Source organism: Hyla sarda, chromosome 7 (assembly GCF_029499605.1).
Source record: "Hyla sarda isolate aHylSar1 chromosome 7, aHylSar1.hap1, whole genome shotgun sequence".
NCBI classification, from domain to species: domain Eukaryota; kingdom Metazoa; phylum Chordata; class Amphibia; order Anura; family Hylidae; genus Hyla; species Hyla sarda.
Genome location: NC_079195.1, coordinates 67,449,267 through 67,469,055, shown reverse-complemented (window position 1 = coordinate 67,469,055; position 19,789 = coordinate 67,449,267). Strand labels below are relative to the sequence as shown.

Here is a 19,789-nt window from a genome sequence, read left to right as displayed (position 1 = left end):
CTAGGCATTTGTAGATAGATAATGTGTTTTCAGTGTGTAGTAAGTGAGCACATGTTAGACTATCTATGTATTAGCTATGCATAATGTAAGGCACTTGAATAGCCATGCTTATATTTGTTGTTACGCCGAGCGCTCCGGGTCCCCGCTCCTCCCCGGAGCGCTCGCAACATCCTCGCAATTGCAGCGCCCCGGTCAGACCTGCTGACCGGGTGCGCTGCAATATCTCTCTCAGCCGGGATGCGATTCGCGATGCGGGAGGCGCCCGCTCGCGATGCGCATCCCGGCTCCCGTACCTGACCCGTTCCCCGTCGGTCTTGTCCCGGCGCGCGCGGCCCCGCTCCTTAGGGCGCGCGCGCGCCGGGTCTCTGCTATTTAAAGGGCCACTGCGCCACTGATTGGCGCAGCAGGCTTAACCCCTTAAGGACACATGACGTACTGGAACGTCATGTGTCCACTCCCGATCTATAACGCGGGGCCACGGCGTGGCCCCGCGTCATAGCGGTTCGGGCCCGGCCTCTAACAACGGCCGGGACCCGTGGCTAATAGCGCGCGGCATTGATCGCTGTGCCGCGCGCTATTAACCCTTTAGACGCGGCGTTCAAAGTTGAACGCCGCGTCTAAAGTGAAACCGAAAGCATGCCGGCTAGCTCAGTGGGCTGTTCGGGATAGCCGCGGTGAAATCGCGGCATCCCGAACAGCTGACAGGACAGCGGGAGGGCCCCTACCTGCCTCCTCGCTGTCCGATCGCCGAATGACAGCTCAGTGCCTGAGATCCAGGCATGAGCAGTCATGCGGCAGAATCATCGATCACTGGTTTCTTATGAGAAACCAGTGATCAATGTAAAAGATCAGTGTGTGCAGTGTTATAGGTCCCTATGGGACCTATAACACTGCAAAAAAAAAGTGCAAAAAAAAAGTGAATAAACATCATTTAACCCCTTCCCTATTAAAAGTTTGAATCACCCCCCTTTTCCCATAAAAGAAAAAACACAGTGTAAATAAAAATAAAAATAAACATAAATGGTATCGCCGCGTGCGGAAATGTCCGAATTATAAAAATATATCGTTAATTAAACCGCACGGTCAATGGCGTGCGCGCAAAAAAATTCCAAAGTCCAAAATAGTGCATTTTTGGTCACTTTTTATATCATGAAAAAATGAATAAAAAGCGATCAATAAGTCCTATCAATGCAAAAATGGTACCGTTAAAAACTTCAGATCACGGCGCAAAAAATGAGCCCTCATACCGCCCCATACACGGAAAAATAAAAAAGTTATAGGGGTCAGAAGATGACAATTTTAAACGTATTAATTTTCCTGCATGTAGTTATGATTTTTTCCAGAAGTCCGACAAAATCAAACCTATATAAGTAGGGTATCATTTTAATCGTATGGACCTACAGAATACATATCAGGTGTCATTTTTACCGAAAATGTACTACGTAGAAACGGAAGCCCCCAAAAGTTACAAAACAGCGTTTTTTAAAAAATTTTGTCGCACAATGATTTTTTTTCCCGCTTCACCATAGATTTTTGGGCAAAATGACTGACGTCATTACAAAGTAGAATTGGTGGCGCAAAAAATAAGCCATCATATGGATTTTTAGGTGTAAATTTGAAAGAGTTATGATTTTTTAAAGGCAAGGAGCAAAAAACGAAAATGCAAAAACGGAAAAACCTCCGGTCCTTAAGGGGTTAATTAGTGTGTTCACCTGTGCACTCCCTACTTATACCTCACTTTTCCTGCACTCCCTCGCCGGATCTTGTTGCCATTGTGCCAGTGAAAGCGTTTCCTTGTGTGTTCCTAGCCTGTGATCCAGACCTCCTGCCGTTGCCCCTGACTACGATCCTTGCTGCCTGCCCTGACCTTCTGCTACGTCCGACCTTGCTCTTGTCTACTCCCTTGTACCGCACCTATCTTCAGCAGTCAGAGAGGTTGAGCCGTTGCTGGTGGATACGACCTGGTTGCTACCGCCGCTGCAAGACTATCCCGCTTTGCGGCGGGCTCTGGTGAATACCAGTAGCAACTTAGAACCGGTCCACCAACACGGTCCACGCCAATCCCTCTCTGGCACAGAGGATCCACCTCCAGCCTGCCGAATCGTGACAGTAGATCCGGCCATGGATCCCGCTGAAGTCCCACTGCCAGTTGTCGCCGACCTCACCACGGTGGTCACCCAGCAGTCGCAACAGATAGCGCAACAAGGCCACCAGCTGTCTCAACTGACCGTGTTGCTACAGCAGCTACTACCACAACTCCAGCAACAATCTCCTCCGCCAGCTCCTGCACCTCCTCCGCAGCGAGTGGCCGCTTCCGGCCTACGATTATCCTTGCCGGATAAATTTGATGGGGACTCTAAGTTTTGCCGTGGCTTTCTTTCGCAATGTTCCCTGCACTTGGAGATGATGTCGGACCAGTTTCCTACTGAAAGGTCTAAGGTGGCTTTCGTAGTCAGCCTTCTGTCTGGGAAAGCTCTGTCATGGGCCACACCGCTCTGGGACCGCAATGACCCTGTCACTGCCTCTGTACACTCCTTCTTTACGGAGATTCGAAGTGTCTTTGAGGAACCTGCCCGAGCCTCTTCTGCTGAGACTGCCCTGCTGAACCTGGTCCAGGGTAATTCTTCTGTTGGTGAGTACGCCATCCAATTCCGTACTCTTGCCTCCGAATTATCCTGGAATAATGAGGCCCTCTGCGCGACCTTTAAAAAAGGCCTATCCAGCAACATTAAAGATGTGCTGGCCGCACGAGAAATTCCTGCTAACCTGCATGAACTTATTCATCTGGCCACCCGCATTGACATGCGTTTTTCCGAAAGGCGTCAGGAGCTCCGCCAGGATATGAACTTTGTTCGCACGAGGCGTTTTTTCTCCCCGGCTCCTCTCTCCTCTGGTCCTCTGCAATCCGTTCCTGTGCCTCCCGCCGTGGAGGCTATGCCAGTTGACCGGTCTCGCTTGACACCTCAAGAGAGGACACGACGCCGCATGGAGAATCTGTGCCTGTACTGTGCCGGTACCGAACACTTCTTGAAGGATTGTCCTATCCGTCCTCCCCGCCTGGAAAGACGTACGCTGACTCCGCACCAAGCTGAGACAGTTCTTGATGTCTACTCTGCTTCTCCACGCCTTACTGTACCTGTGCGGATATCTTCCTCTACCTTCTCCTTCTCTGCTATGGCCTTCTTGGATTCCGGATCTGCAGGAAATTTTATTTTGGCCTCTCTCCAGTCTCGCCAGACCCCTCTACATCAATTCTGTTAACAATGAAAGATTGGACTGTACCGTGCGTTACCGCACGGAACCTTTCCTAATGTGCATTGGACCTCATCACGAAAAAATTGAATTTTTGGTCCTCTCCAACTGCACTTCCGAAATTCTTCTTGGATTACCGTGGCTTCAACGCCATTCCCCAACCCTTGATTGGTCCACAGGAGAAATCAAGAACTGGGGTACTTCTTGTCTCAAGGACTGTCTTAAACCGGTTCCCAGTACTCCCTGCCGTGACCCTGTGGTTCCCCCTGTATCCGGTCTTCCTAAGGCTTATATGGACTATGCTGACGTGTTTTGCAAAAAGCAAGCTGAGACTTTACCTCCTCACAGGCCTTATGACTGTCCTATTGACCTCCTCCCGGGCACTACTCCACCCCGGGGCAGAATTTATCCTCTGTCCGCCCCAGAGACTCTTGCTATGTCTGAATACATCCAGGAAAATTTAAAAAAGGGGTTTATCCGCAAATCCTCCTCTCCTGCCGGAGCTGGATTTTTTTTTGTGTCCAAAAAAGATGGCTCCCTACGTCCTTGCATTGATTACCGCGGACTTAATAAAATCACGGTAAAAAAACGCTACCCCTTACCTCTTATCTCGGAACTCTTTGATCGTCTACAAGGTGCCCACATCTTTACCAAACTGGACTTAAGAGGTGCTTATAATCTCATCCGCATCAGGGAGGTGGACGAATGGAAGACTGCATTTAACACCAGAGATGGACACTTTGAGTATCTGGTCATGCCCTTTGGCCTGTGCAACGCCCCTGCCGTCTTCCAAGACTTTGTTAATGAAATTTTTCGTGATCTCTTATATTCCTGTGTTGTGGTTTATCTGAACGATATTCTGATTTTTTCTGCCAACTTAGAAGAACACCGCCAGCATGTCCGCATGGTTCTTCAGAGACTTCGAGACAATCAACTTTATGCCAAAATGGAGAAATGTCTCTTTGAATGTCAATCTCTTCCTTTCCTAGGATACTTGGTCTCTGGCCAGGGACTACAAATGGACCCAGATAAGCTAGCTGCTGTATTAGATTGGCCACGCCCCTCCGGACTCCGTGCTATCCAACGTTTTTTGGGGTTCGCCAATTATTACAGACAATTTATTCCACACTTTTCCACTATTGTGGCTCCTATCGTGGCTTTAACCAAGAAAAATGCCAATCCCAAGTCCTGGTCTCCCCAAGCGGAAGACGCATTTAAACATCTCAAGTCTGCCTTTTCTTCTGCTCCCGTGCTCTCCAGACCTGACCCATCTAAACCCTTCCTATTGGAGGTAGATGCCTCCTCAGTGGGAGCTGGAGCTGTCCTTCTACAAAAAAATTCTTCCGGGCATGCTGTTACTTGTGGGTTTTTTTCTAGGACCTTCTCTCCGGCGGAGAGAAACTACTCCATCGGGGATCGAGAACTACTGGCCATTAAATTGGCGCTTGAGGAATGGAGGCATCTGCTGGAGGGATCAAAATTTCCAGTTATCATATACACTGATCACAAGAATCTCTCCTATCTCCAGTCTGCCCAACGACTGAACCCTCGCCAGGCCAGGTGGTCGTTGTTCTTTGCCCGTTTTAACTTTGAAATTCATTTTCGCCCTGCCGACAAGAACATTAGGGCCGATGCTCTCTCTCGTTCCTCGGATGCCTCTGAAGTAGAGCTCTCTCCGCAACACATCATTCCTCCTGACTGTCTGATCTCCACTTCTCCAGCCTCCATCAGGCAAACTCCTCCAGGGAAGATCTTCGTTTCTCCACGCCAGCGTCTCGGGATTCTCAAATGGGGACACTCCTCCCACCTTGCAGGCCATGCGGGCATCAAAAAATCCTTGCAACTCATCTCTCGTTTTTATTGGTGGCCGACTCTGGAGACGGATGTTGTTGATTTTGTACGGGCCTGTACTGTCTGTGCCCGGGATAAGACTCCTCGCCAGAAGCCTGCTGGCCTCCTTCATCCTCTGCCTGTCCCCGAACAGCCTTGGTCACTGATTGGTATGGACTTTATTACAGACTTGCCCTCATCCCGTGGCAACACAGTTGTTTGGGTGGTCGTTGATCGATTTTCCAAGATGGCACATTTTATTCCTCTTCCTGGTCTTCCTTCAGCGCCTCAGTTGGCAAAGCAATTTTTTGTACACATTTTTCGCCTTCACGGTTTACCCACGCAGATCGTCTCGGATAGAGGCGTCCAATTCGTGTCTAAATTCTGGAGGGCCCTCTGTAAACAGCTCAAGATTAAATTAAACTTCTCTTCTTCTTATCATCCTCAATCCAATGGGCAAGTAGAAAGAATTAATCAGGTCCTGGGTGACTATTTACAGCATTTTGTTTCCTCCCGCCAGGATGACTGGGCAGATCTTCTACCATGGGCCGAATTCTCATACAACTTCAGAATCTCCGAATCTTCTGCTTAATCCCCATTTTTCGTGGTGTACGGCCGTCACCCTATTCCCCCCCTCCCTACTCCCTTGCCCTCTGGTTTGCCCGCTGTGGATGAAGTGACTCGTGATCTTTCCACCATATGGAAAGAGACCCAAAATTCTCTTTTACAGGCTTCATCCCGGATGAAAAGATTTGCCGATAAGAAAAGAAGAACTCCCCCCATTTTTGCTCCCGGAGACAAGGTATGGCTCTCCGCTAAATATGTCCGCTTTCGTGTCCCCAGTTACAAACTGGGACCACGCTATCTTGGTCCTTTCAAAGTCTTGTGCCAGATTAACCCTGTCTCTTACAAACTCCTTCTTCCTCCTTCTCTTCGTATTCCCAATGCCTTCCATGTCTCTCTCCTTAAACCACTCATCATTAACCGCTTCTCTCCCAAACTTGTTTCTCCCACTCCTGTTTCCGGTTCTTCTGACGTCTTCTCCGTGAAGGAGATCCTGGCCTCCAAGACGGTCAGAGGAAAAAAAATTTTTTGGGTGGATTGGGAAGGCTGTGGCCCAGAAGAGAGATCCTGGGAACCTGAGGACAACATCCCAGACAAAAGTCTTATCCTCAGGTTCTCAGGCTCCAAGAAGAGGGGGAGACCCAAGGGGGGTCCTGCTGACCGGGTGCGCTGCAATATCTCTCTCAGCCGGGATGCGATTCGCGATGCGGGAGGCGCCCGCTCGCGATGCGCATCCCGGCTCCCGTACCTGACCCGTTCCCCGTCGGTTTTGTCCCGGCGCGCACGGCCCGGCTCCTTAGGGCGCACGCGCGCCGGGTCTCTGCTATTTAAAGGGCCACTGCGCCACTGATTGGCGCAGCAGGCTTAATTAGTGTGTTCACCTGTGCACTCCCTACTTATACCTCACTTCCCCTGCACTCCCTCACCGGATCTTGTTGCCATTGTGCCAGTGAAAGCGTTTCCTTGTGTGTTTCTAGCCTGTGTTCCAGACCTCCTGCTGTTGCCCCTGACTACGATCCTTGCTGCCTGCCCTGCCCTGAGGCAGTATAATATAGTACATGGACAATATATGAGATGTGTAGGGTTAGCAGTAGTAGCGGCAGTATAATATGGCACATGATGGACAATACAGGAGATGTGTAGGGTTAGCAGTAGTAGCGGCAGTATAATATGGTATATGGACAATGCAGGAGATGTGTAGGGTTAGCAGTAGTAGCGGCAGTATAATACGGTATATGGACAATACAGGAGATGTGTGGGGTTAGCAGTAGTGGCGGCAGTATAATATGGTACATTATGGACAATACAGGAGATGTGTAGGGTTAGCAGTAGTAGCGGCAGTATAACATGGTATATGGACAATGCAGGAGATGTGTAGGGTTAGCAGTAGTAAGCAGCAGCATAATATGGTATATGGACAATGCAGCAGATTTGTAGGGTTAGCAGTAGTAGCGGCAGTATAATATGGTATATGGACAATACAGGAGATGTGTAGGGTTAGCAGTAGTAGCGGCAGTATAATAGGGTATATGGACAATGCAGGAGATGTTTAGGGTTAGCAGTAGTAGCGGCAGTATAATATATGGTATATGGACAATGCAGGAGATGTGTAGGGTTAGCAATAGTAGAGGCAGTATAATATAGTACATGGACAATATAGGAGATGTGTAGGGTTAGCAGTAGTAGCGGCAGTATAATATGGTACATGATGGACAATACAGGAGATGTGTAGGGTTAGCAGTAGTAGCGGCAGTATAATATAGTATATGGACAATGCAGGAGATTTGTAGGGTTATCAGTAGTAGCGGCAGTATAATATAGTACATGGACAATACAGGAGATGTGTAAGGTTAGCAGTAGTAGCGGCAGTATAATATGGTATATGGACAATGCAGGAGATGTGTAGGGTTAGCAGTAGTAGCGGCAGTATAATAAGGTACATAGACTATACAGGAGATGTGTAGGGTTAGCAGTAGTAGCGGCAGTATATTAAGGTACATGGACAATGCAGGAGATGTGTAGGGTTAGCAGTAGTAGCGGCAGTATAATATAGTACATTATGGACAATACATGAGATGTGCAGGGTTAACAGTAGTAGCGGCAGTATAATATAGTACATGATGGACAATACAGGAGGTGTATATGGCTAGCAGTAGTAGAGGCAGTATAATATGGTACATGATGGACAATACAGGGATGTGTAGGGTCAGCAGTAGTAGCAGCATTATAATATGGTACATTATAGACAATACAGGAGATGTGTAGGGTTAGCAGTAGTAGCGGCAGTATAATATGGTACATGATGGACAATACAGGAGATGTGTAGGGTTAGAAGTAGTAGCAGTAGTATAATATTGTACAAGATGGACAATACAGGAGATGTGTAGGGTTAGCAGTATTATTGGCAGTATAATATAGTACATTATGGACAATACAGGAGATGTGCAGGGTTAGCAGTAGTAGAGGCAGTATAATATGGTACATGATGGACAATACAGGGATGTGTAGGGTTAGAAGTAGTAGCAGCATTATAATATGGTACATTATAGACAATACAGGAGATGTGTAGGGTTAGCAGTAGTAGCGGCAGTATAAAATGGTACATGATGGACAATACAGGAGATGTGTAGGGTTAGCAGTAGAAGCAGCAGTATAATATGGTACATTATAGACAATACAGGGATGTGTAGGGTTAGCAGTAGTAGCGGCAGTATAATATGGTACATTATAGACAATACAGGGATGTGTAGGGTTAGCAGTAGTAGCAGCAGTATAATATGGTACATGATGGACAATACAGGAGATGGGTAGGGTTAGCAGTAGTAGCGGCAGTATAATATAGTACATGGACAATATAGGAGAAGTGTAGGGTTAGCAGTAGTAGCGGCAGTATAATATGGTATATGGACAATGCAGGAGATGTGTAGGGTTAGCAGTAGTAGCGGCAGTATAATATGGTATATGGACAATGCAGGAGATGTGTAGGGTTAGCAGTAGTAGCGGCAGTATAATACGGTATATGGACAATACAGGAGATGTGTGGGGTTAGCAGTAGTAGCGGCAGTATAATATGGTACATTATGGACAATACAGGAGATGTGTAGGGTTAGCAGTAGTAGCGGCAGTATAACATGGTATATGGACAATGCAGGAAATGTGTAGGGTTAACAGTAGTAAGCAGCAGCATAATATGGTATATGGACAATGCAGCAGATGTGTGGGGTTAGCAGTAGTAGCGGCAGTATAATATGGTATATGGACAATACAGGAGATGTGTAGGGTTAGCAGTAGTAGCGGCAGTATAATATGATATATGGACAATGCAGGAGATGTTTAGGGTTAGCAGTAGTAGCGGCAGTATAATATATGGTATATGGACAATGCAGGAGATGTGTAGGGTTAGCAATAGTAGAGGCAGTATAATATAGTACATGGACAATATAGGAGATGTGTAGGGTTAGCAGTAGTAGCGGCAGTATAATATGGTACATGATGGACAATACAGGAGATGTGTAGGGTTAGCAGTAGTAGCGGCAGTATAATATGGTACATGATGGACAATACAGGAGATGTGTAGGGTTAGCAGTAGTAGCGGCAGTATAATATAGTATATGGACAATGCAGGAGATGTGTAGGGTTATCAGTAGTAGCGGCAGTATAATATAGTACATGGACAATACAGGAGATGTGTAGGGTTAGCAGTAGTAGCGGCAGTATAATATGGTACATGGACAATACAGGAGATGTGTAAGGTTAGCAGTAGTAGCGGCAGTATAATATGGTACATGATGGACAATACAGGAGATGTGTAGGGTTAGCAGTAGTAGCGGCAGTATAATATGGTACATGATGGACAATACAGGAGATGTGTAGGGTTAGCAGTAGTAGCGGCAGTATAATATAGTATATGGACAATGCAGGAGATGTGTAGGGTTATCAGTAGTAGCGGCAGTATAATATAGTACATGGACAATACAGGAGATGTGTAGGGTTAGCAGTAGTAGCGGCAGTATAATATGGTACATGGACAATACAGGAGATGTGTAAGGTTAGCAGTAGTAGCGGCAGTATAATATAGTACGTGGACAGTACAGGAGATGTGTAAGGTTAGCAGTAGTAGCGGCAGTATAATATGGTATATGAACAATGCAGGAGATGTGTAGGGTTAGCAGTAGTAGCGGCAGTATAATAAGGTACATAGACTATACAGGAGATGTGTAGGGTTAGCAGTAGTAGCGGCAGTATATTAAGGTACATGGACAATGCAGGAGATGTGTAGGGTTAGCAGTAGTAGCGGCAGTATAATATAGTACATGATGGACAATACAGGAGGTGTATATGGTTAGCAGTAGTAGAGGCAGTATAATATGGTACATGATGGACAATACAGGGATGTGTAGGGTCAGCAGTAGTAGCAGCATTATAATATGGTACATTATAGACAATACAGGAGATGTGTAGGGTTAGCAGTAGTAGCGGCAGTATAATATGGTACATGATGGACAATACAGGAGATGTGTAGGGTTAGAAGTAGTAGCAGCAGTATAATATTGTAAAAGATGGGCAATACAGGAGATGTGTAGGGTTAGCAGTAGTAGCGGCAGTATAATATGGTACATGATGGACAATGCAGGAGATGTGTAGGGTTAGCAGTAGAAGCAGCAGTATAATATGGTACATTATAGACAATACAGGGATGTGTAGGGTTAGCAGTAGTAGCAGCAGTATAATATGGTACATGATGGACAATACAGGAGATGTGTAGGGTTAGCAGTAGTAGAGGCAGTATAATATAGTACATGGACAATATAGGAGATGTGTAGGGTTGGCAGTAGTAGCGGCAGTATAATATGGTATATGGACAATACAGGAGATGTGTAGGGTTAGCAGTAGTAGCGGCAGTATAATATGGTATATGGACAATGCAGGAGATGTTTAGGGTTAGCAGTAGTAGCGGCAGTATAATATATGGTATATGGACAATGCAGGAGATGTGTAGGGTTAGCAATAGTAGAGGCAGTATAATATAGTACATGGACAATATAGGAGATGTGTAGGGTTAGCAGTAGTAGCGGCAGTATAATATCGTACATGATGGACAATACAGGAGATGTGTAGGGTTAGAAGTAGTAGCAGTAGTATAATATTGTACAAGATGGACAATACAGGAGATGTGTAGGGTTAGCAGTAGTAGAGGCAGTATAATATGGTACATGATGGACAATACAGAGATGTGTAGGGTTAGAAGTAGTAGCAGCATTATAATATGGTACATTATAGACAATACAGGAGATGTGTAGGGTTAGCAGTAGTAGCGGCAGTATAATATGGTACATGATGGACAATACAGGAGATGTGTATGGTTAGAAGTAGTAGCAGCAGTATAATAAGGTATATGGACAATACAGGAGATGTATGGGGTTAGCAGTAGTAGCGGCAGTATAATATGGTACATTATAGACAATACAGGGATGTGTAGGGTTAGCAGTAGTAGCAGCAGTATAATATGGTACATTATGGACAATACAGGAGATGTGTAGGGTTAGCAGTAGTAGCGGCAGTATAATATGGTATATGGACAATGCAGGAGATGTGTAGGGTTAGCAATAGTAGAGGCAGTATAACATAGTACATGGACAATATAGGAGATGTGTGGGGTTAGCAGTAGTGGCGGCAGTATAATATGGTACATGATGGACAATACAGGAGATGTGTAGGGTAAGAAGTAGTAACAGCAGTATAATATTGTACAAGATGGACAATACAGGAGATGTGTAGGGTTATCAGTAGTATTGGCAGTATAATATAGTACATTATGGACAATACAGGAGATGTGCAGGGTTAGCAGTAGTAGAGGCAGTATAATATGTTTCATGATGGACAATACAGAAGATGTGTAGGGTTAGAAGTAGTAGCAGCAGTATAATATTGTACAAGATGGACAACACAGGAGATGTGTAGGGTTAGCAGTAGTATTGGCAGTATAATATAGTACATTATGGACAATACAGGAGATGTGCAGGGTTAGCAGTAGTAGCGGCAGCATAATATGTTTCATGATGGACAATACAGAAGATGTGTAGGGTTAGAAGTAGTAGCAGCAGTATAATATTGTACAAGATGGACAATGCAGGAGATGTGTAGGGTTAGCAGTAGAAGCAGCAGTATAATATGGTACATTATAGACAATACAGGGATGTGTAGGGTTAGCAGTAGTAGCAGCAGTATAATATTGTACAAGATGGACAATACAGGAGATGTGTAGGGTTAGCAGTAGTAGCGGCAGTATAATATGGTACATGATGGACAATACAGGAGATGTGTAGGGTTAGAAGTAGTAGCAGCAGTATAATATTGTAAAAGATGGGCAATACAGGAGATGTGTAGGGTTAGCAGTAGTAGCGGCAGTATAATATGGTACATGATGGACAATGCAGGAGATGTGTAGGGTTAGCAGTAGAAGCAGCAGTATAATATGGTACATTATAGACAATACAGGAGATGTGTAGGGTTAGCAGTAGTAGCGGCAGTATAATATGGTACATGATGGACAATACAGGAGATGTGTAGGGTTAGCAGTAGTAGCGGCAGTATAATATAGTACATGGACAATATAGGAGATGTGTAGGGTTAGCAGTAGTAGCGGCAGTATAATATGGTACATGATGGACAATACAGGAGATGTGTAGGGTTAGAAGTAGTGGCAGCAGTATAATATTGTACAAGATGGACAATACAGGAGATGTGTAGGGTTAGCAGTAGTAGAGGCAGTATAATATAGTACATTATGGACAATACAGGAGATGTGTAGGGTTAGCAGTAGTAGCGGCAGCATAATATGGTACATGATGGACAATACAGGGATGTGTAGGGTTAGAAGTAGTAGCAGCATTATAATATGGTACATTATAGACAATACAGGAGATGTGTAGGGTTAGCAGTAGTAGCGGCAGTATAATATGGTACATGATGGACAATACAGGAGATGTGTAGGGTTAGCAGTAGTAGCGGCAGTATAATATAGTACATTATGGACAATACAGGGATGTGTAGGGTTAGCAGTAGTAGCGGCAGCATAATATGGTACATGATGGACAATACAGGGATGTGTAGGGTTAGAAGTAGTAGCAGCATTATAATATGGTACATTATAGACAATACAGGAGATGTGTAGGGTTAGCAGTAGTAGCGGCAGTATAATATGGTACATGATGGACAATACAGGAGATGTGTAGGGTTAGCAGTAGAAGCAGCATTATAATATGGTACATTATAGACAATACAGGGATGTGTAGGGTTAGCAGTAGTAGCAGCAGTATAATATGGTACATGATGGACAATACAGGAGATGTGTAGGGTTAGCAGTAGTAGGGGCAGTATAATATAGTACATGGACAATATAGGAGATGTGTAGGGTTAGCAGTAGTAGTGGCAGTATAATATGGTATATGGACAATGCAGCAGATGTGTAGGGTTAGCAGTAGTAGCGGCAGTGTAATATGGTATATGGACAATGCAGGAGATGTGTAGGGTTAGCAGTAGTAGCGGCAGTATAATACGGTATATGGACAATACAGGAGATGTGTGGGGTTAGCAGTAGTAGCGGCAGTATAATATGGTACATTATGGACAATAAAGGAGATGTGTAGGGTTAGCAGTAGTAGCAGCAGTACAACATGGTATATGGACAATGCAGGAGATGTGTAGGGTTAGCAGGAGAAGTGGCAGTATAATATAGTATATGGACAATGCAGGAGATGTGTAGGGTTAGCAGTAGTAGCGGCAGTATAATATGGTATATGGACAATGCAGAAGATGTGTAGGGTTAGCAGTAGTAGCGGCAGTATAATATGGTATATGGACAATACAGGAGATGTGTAGGGTTAGCAGTAGTAGCGGCAGTATAATATGGTATATGGACAATGCAGGAGATGTGTAGGGTTAGCAGTAGTAGCGGCAGTATAATATATGGTATATGGACAATGCAGGAGATGTGTAGGGTTAGCAGTAGTAGCGGCAGTATAATATATGGTATATGGACAATGCAGGAGATGTGTAGGGTTAGCAATAGTAGCGGAAGTATATTATAGTACATGGACAATACAGGAGATGTGTAGGGTTAGCAGTAGTAGCGGCAGTATAATATGGTATATGGACAATGCAGGAGATGTGTAGGGTTAGCAATAGTAGCGGAAGTATATTATAGTACATGGACAATACAGGAGATGTGTAGGGTTAGCAGTAGTAGCGGCAGTATAATATGGTATATTGACACTGCAGGAGATGTGTAGGGTTAGCAGTAGTAGCGGCAGTATAATATGATATATGGACAATGCAGGAGATGTGTAGGGTTAGCAGTAGTAGCCGCAGTATAATATGGTACATGATGGACAATATAGGAGATGTATAGGGTTAGCAGTAGGAGCAGCACTATAATATGGTATATGGATAATGCAGGAGATGTGTAGGGCTAGCAGTAGTAGCGGCAGTATAATATAGTACATGGACAATATAGGAGATGTGGAGGGTTAGCAGTAGTAGCGGCAGTATAATATGGTACATGATGGAGAATGCAGGAGATGTGTAGGGTTAGCAGTAGTAGCGACAGTATAATAAGGTATATGGACAATGCAGGAGATGTGCAATGTTAGCAGTAGTAGCGGCAGTATAATATGGTACATTATAGACAATGCAGGAGATGTGTAGGGTTAACAGTAGTAGCGGCAGTATAATATGGTACATGGACAATACAGGAGATGTGTAGGGTTAGCAGTAGTAGCGGCAGTATAATATGGTTTATGGACAATGCAGGAGATATTTAGGGTTAGCAGTAGTAGCGGCAGTATAATGTAGTATATGGACAATGCAGGAGATGTGTAGGGTTAGCAATAGTAGAGGCAGTATAATATAGTACATGGACAATATAGGAAATGTGTAGGGTTAGCAGTAGTAGCGGCAGTATAATAAGGTATATGGACAATGCAGTAGATGTGCAATGTTAGCAGTAGTAGAGGCAGTATAATATGGTACATGATGGACAATATAGGAGATGTGTGGGGTTAGCAGTAGTAGCAGCAGTATAATATGGTACATTATAGACAATACAGGAGATGTGTAGGGTTAGCAGTGGTAGTGGCAGTATAATATGGTACATGATGGACAATATAGGAGATGTGTAGGGTTAGCAGTAGTAGCGGCAGTATAATATAGTACATGGACAATATAGGAGATGTGGAGGGTTAGCAGTAGTAGCGGCAGTATAATATGGTACATGATGGAGAATGCAGGAGATGTGTAGGGTTAGCAGTAGTAGCAGCAGTATAATATGGTACATTATGGACAATGCAGAAGATGTGCAATGTTAGCAGTAGTAGCGGCAGTATAATATGGTACATTATAGACAATGCAGGAGATGTGTAGGGTTAGCAGTAGTAGCGGCAGTATAATATGGTACATTATAGACAATACAGGAGATGTGTAGGGTTAGCAGTAGTAGCAGCAGTATAATATGGTACATGATGGACAATACAGGAGATGTGTAGGGTTAGCAGTAGTAGCGGCAGTATAATATAGTACATGGACAATATAGGAGATGTGTAGGGTTAGCAGTAGTAGCGCCAGTATAATATGGTACATGATGGACAATACAGGAGATGTGTAGGGTTAGAAGTAGTGGCAGCAGTATAATATTGTACAAGATGGACAATACAGGAGATGTGTAGGGTTAGCAGTAGTAGCGGCAGTATAATATGGTACATGATGGACAATACAGGAGATGTGTAGGGTTAGAAGTAGTGGCAGCAGTATAATATAGTACATTATGGACAATACAGGAGATGTGTAGGGTTAGCAGTAGTAGCGGCAGCATAATATGGTACATGATGGACAATACAGGGATGTGTAGGGTTAGAAGTAGTAGCAGCATTATAATATGGTACATTATAGACAATACAGGAGATGTGTAGGGTTAGCAGTAGTAGCGGCAGTATAATATGGTACATGATGGACAATACAGGAGATGTGTAGGGTTAGCAGTAGTAGCGGCAGTATAATATAGTACATTATGGACAATACAGGAGATGTGTAGGGTTAGCAGTAGTAGCGGCAGCATAATATGGTACATGATGGACAATACAGGAGATGTGTAGGGTTAGCAGTAGTAGCGGCAGTATAATATAGTACATGATGGACAATACAGGGATGTGTAGGGTTAGAAGTAGTAGCAGCATTATAATATGGTACATTATAGACAATACAGGAGATGTGTAGGGTTAGCAGTAGTAGCGGCATTAAAATATGGTACATTATAGACAATACAGGGATGTGTAGGGTTAGAAGTAGTAGCAGCATTATAATATGGTACATGATGGACAATACAGGAGATGTGTAGGGTTAGAAGTAGTGGCAGCATTATAATGTGGTACATTATAAACAATACAGGAGATGTGTAGGGTTAGCAGTAGTAGCGGCAGTATAATATAGTACATGGACAATATAGGAGATGTGTAGGGTTAGCAGTAGTAGCGGCAGTATAATATGGTACATGATGGACAATACAGGAGATGTGTAGGGTTAGCAGTAGTAGCGGCAGTATAATATGGTACATGATGGACAATACAGGAGATGTGTAGGGTTAGCAGTAGAAGCAGCATTATAATATGGTACATTATAGACAATACAGGGATGTGTAGGGTTAGCAGTAGTAGCAGCAGTATAATATGGTACATGATGGACAATACAGGAGATGTGTAGGGTTAGCAGTAGTAGGGGCAGTATAATATAGTACATGGACAATACAGGAGATGTGTAGGGTTAGCAGTAGTAGTGGCAGTATAATATGGTATATGGACAATGCAGCAGATGTTTAGGGTTAGCAGTAGTAGCGGCAGTGTAATATGGTATATGGACAATGCAGGAGATGTGTAGGGTTAGCAGTAGTAGCGGCAGTATAATACGGTATATGGACAATACAGGAGATGTGTGGGGTTAGCAGTAGTAGCGGCAGTATAATATGGTACATTATGGACAATAAAGGAGATGTGTAGGGTTAGCAGTAGTAGCAGCAGTACAACATGGTATATGGACAATGCAGGAGATGTGTAGGGTTAGCAGGAGAAGTGGCAGTATAATATAGTATATGGACAATGCAGGAGATGTGTAGGGTTAGCAGTAGTAGCGGCAGTATAATATGGTATATGGACAATGCAGGAGATGTGTAGGGTTAGCAGTAGTAGCGGCAGTATAATATGGTATATGGACAATACAGGAGATGTGTAGGGTTAGCAGTAGTAGCGGCAGTATAATATGGTATATGGACAATGCAGGAGATGTTTAGGGTTAGCAGTAGTAGCGGCAGTATAATATATGGTATATGGACAATGCAGGAGATGTGTAGGGTTAGCAATAGTAGCGGAAGTATATTATAGTACATGGACAATACAGGAGATGTGTAGGGTTAGCAGTAGTAGCGGCAGTATAATATGGTATATTGACACTGCAGGAGATGTGTAGGGTTAGCAGTAGTAGCGGCAGTATAATATGATATATGGACAATGCAGGAGATGTGTAGGGTTAGCAGTAGTAGCGGCAGTATAATATGGTACATGATGGACAATATAGGAGATGTATAGGGTTAGCAGTAGGAGCAGCACTATAATATGGTATATGGACAATGCAGGAGATGTGTAGGGCTAGCAGTAGTAGCGGCAGTATAATATAGTAGATGGACAATATAGGAGATGTGGAGGGTTAGCAGTAGTAGCGGCAGTATAATATGGTACATGATGGAGAATGCAGGAGATGTGTAGGGTTAGCAGTAGTAGCGACAGTATAATAAGGTATATGGACAATGCAGGAGATGTGCAATGTTAGCAGTAGTAGCGGCAGTATAATATGGTACATTATAGACAATGCAGGAGATGTGTAGGGTTAACAGTAGTAGCGGCAGTATAATATGGTACATGGACAATACAGGAGATGTGTAGGGTTAGCAGTAGTAGCGGCAGTATAATATGGTTTATGGACAATGCAGGAGATATTTAGGGTTAGCAGTAGTAGCGGCAGTATAATGTAGTATATGGACAATGCAGGAGATGTGTAGGGTTAGCAATAGTAGAGGCAGTATAATATAGTACATGGACAATATAGGAAATGTGTAGGGTTAGCAGTAGTAGCGGCAGTATAATAAGGTATATGGACAATGCAGTAGATGTGCAATGTTAGCAGTAGTAGAGGCAGTATAATATGGTACATGATGGACAATATAGGAGATGTGTGGGGTTAGCAGTAGTAGCAGCAGTATAATATGGTACATTATAGACAATACAGGAGATGTGTAGGGTTAGCAGTGGTAGTGGCAGTATAATATGGTACATGATGGACAATATAGGAGATGTGTAGGGTTAGCAGTAGTAGCGGCAGTATAATATAGTACATGGACAATATAGGAGATGTGGAGGGTTAGCAGTAGTAGCGGCAGTATAATATGGTACATGATGGAGAATGCAGAAGATGTGCAATGTTAGCAGTAGTAGCGGCAGTATAATATGGTACATTATAGACAATGCAGGAGATGTGTAGGGTTAGCAGTAGTAGCGGCAGTATAATATGGTATATGGACAATACAGGAGATGTGTAGGGTTAGCAGTAGTAGCGGCAGTATAATATGGTATATGGACAATGCAGGAGATGTTTAGGGTTAGCAGTAGTAGCGGCAGTATAATGTAGTATATGGACAATGCAGGAGATGTGTAGGGTTAGCAGTAGTAGAGGCAGTATAATATAGTATATGGACAATGCAGGAGATGTGTAGGGTTATCAGTAGTAGCGGCAGTATAATATGGTACATGATGGACAATATAGGAGATGTGTAGGGTTAGCAGTAGTAGCAGCAGTATAATAAGGTATATGGACAATGCAGTAGATGTGCAATGTTAGCAGTAGTAGCGGCAGTATAATAAGGTACATGGACAATGCAGTAGATGTGCAGGGTTAGCAGTAGTAGCAGCAGTACAATATGGTACATTATAGACAATACAGGAGATGTGTAGGGTTAGCAGTAGTAGTGGCAGTACAATATGGTACATGATGGACAATACAGGAGATGTGTAGGGTTAGCAGTAGTAGTGGCAGTACAATATGGTACATTATAGACAATACAGGAGATGTGTAGGGTTAGCAGTAGTAGTGGCAGTACAATATGGTACATGATGGACAATACAGGAGATGTGTAGGGTTAGCAGTAGTAGCGGCAGTATAATATGGTATATGGACAATACCGGAGATGTGTAGGGTTAGCAGTAGTATCTGCAGTATAATATGGTATATGGATGATACAGGAGATATGTAGGGTTAACAGTAGTATCTGCAGTATAATATGGTATATGGATAATACCGGAGATGTGTAGGGTTAGCAGTAGTATCTGTAGTATAATATGGTATATGGATGATACAGGAGATGTGTAGGGTTAGCAGTAGTAGTGGCAGTATAATATGGTGTAAGGACAATACAGGAGATGTGTAGGGTTAGCAGTAGTAGCGGCAGTATAATATGGTACATGATGGACAATACAGGAGATGTGTAGGGTTAGCAGTAGAAGCAGCAGTATAATATGGTACATTATAGACAATACAGGAGATGTGTAGGGTTAGCAGTAGTAGCGGCAGTATAATATGGTACTTGATGGACAATATAGGAGATGTGTAGGGTTAGCAGTAGTAGCGGCAGTATAATATGGTACAAGATGGACAATGTAGGAGATGTGTAGGGCTAGCAGCTGCTAAATTGATTTGCTCATGTCCACTTGCTCTATTTAACCTCTTAAGGACGCAGGTCGTATGGATACGCCCTGCATTCCGAGTCCTTAAGGACGCAGGGCGTAGCCATACGCCCGTGGGAATTCCGGTCCCCACCGCTAGCCGGTTGGGGACCGGAGCCGGATGCCTACTGAAATCGTTCAGCAGGCATCCCGGCATATCGCCCAGGGGGGTCATTATGCCCCCCCATGTCGGCGATCGCCGCAGATCGCTGGACAATTCAGTCCAGCGATCTGCGGCGATTCCGGGTCAATCGGGTCTCCGGTGACCCGGAATTACTGGCTGTTCGGGGCCGTCTCTGATGGCCCCGAACAGCCAGAGCCTGCAG

The 19,789-nt window shown here is 44.2% G+C and overlaps 1 long non-coding RNA gene across 1 annotated transcript in view; it reads right to left on the bottom strand.

The window, feature by feature from the left end:
- The window catches only part of LOC130281766 (uncharacterized), a 64,158-nt gene that overhangs the window by 15,994 nt on the left and 28,375 nt on the right, over positions 1-19,789 (bottom strand). The window lies entirely within an intron of this gene.